Raw genomic sequence first — 1185 nt, forward strand, 5'->3', positions numbered from 1 at the left:
TTTCCTACTAAGACATTGCCTAGTAGAGGAGCAGAGTTTGGGAGGAGAAAAATTTATTTGGTTTGTCGATAACGAAAAATGTTTGCCGCTGCGAAAATTACGGGGATCGACCTGCCCGGTCAGGACGTGGGGGTTTGGGGGCAACGCCCCCAAAAGCTCTTCAGGAACCAAGGGCTGCGGGCGAAGGGAGAGTGCGAGGCGATGTGCTGGGCGAGCGTTGGGCAAGCGTGGCAAGGGCGAGGGGCGAGCTGGCATTGGGCGAGCGTGGAACAGCGCTGGGCAAGCGTCGGGCGAGCGTGACAGGGGCACTGGGGAGCGCTTGGCGAGCCTCGGGCGAGCGTGGCAGAGGAGCTGGGCGAGCCTCGGGCGAGCGTGGCAGAGACGCGCCGGGCGAGCGTGACGTGCGCGCTCGTGCGGGGCGAGTGTGACGTGCGCGCTGGGACGAGCTGACGGAGGCGGGGCGAGCGTACTCGAGCGAGGTGCTCGGGCATGCGCACGGTGGCAGGCGGTGCGCGGTCGAGCGTGAGATGGCAGGTGCGAACACGGAGGCGGAAGGCGAGGCTGCTGTGTGAGCGGGCTGGAAATGGGGACGGGCGCTAGGGCTGCGCGGTGGCAAGATGGCGCTCTGGGGGCTGAACGCTGTTGGCAAGGCGCGCGGTGAGGAGGGCGAGCATGCGAGGGCGTACGCGCGGTAGCAGACGGCGAGCAGGCGATGGCAGTGGCGAGCGGGGAGGCGGAAGGCTGGGCGCTACGCTCAGCGAGGACCTGCGTGAGGACGCGTGGGCGAGTAGGCGGTGCGAGGAGGGGCGGTGGGCGAGGCAGGGACGTGTGCCAAGCGTTCTAAGGGTGATGGCGCAGGTGCAAGAGGGCTAGGTCGTGAGGCGAGTGTATGTGGGAGCATGCGGTTGCTAGACGATGGAGAGCTGCATGATTACGATTTTTTATTTGCTTCCTATTTTTGGAGACTGACGAGCGGCTGGAAGAAAATTCACAACTCGCACCGATAAACCGAGAACGAACCAATTAATCGAACTTTGAACATACGATTCAGTTCGACTCGGGAGGGGGAGACTGGTGATATCCCGTGAGCCCCTAGGCCCGGATTACATCTTGGAGGCAAGGGCCCAAATGGAAGACAAGTCAATCAAGAGTCCAGGTATCTACCATTGGCTTATCCCTAGCCCA

Source organism: Primulina tabacum, chromosome 12 (assembly GCF_025594145.1).
Source record: "Primulina tabacum isolate GXHZ01 chromosome 12, ASM2559414v2, whole genome shotgun sequence".
NCBI classification, from domain to species: domain Eukaryota; kingdom Viridiplantae; phylum Streptophyta; class Magnoliopsida; order Lamiales; family Gesneriaceae; genus Primulina; species Primulina tabacum.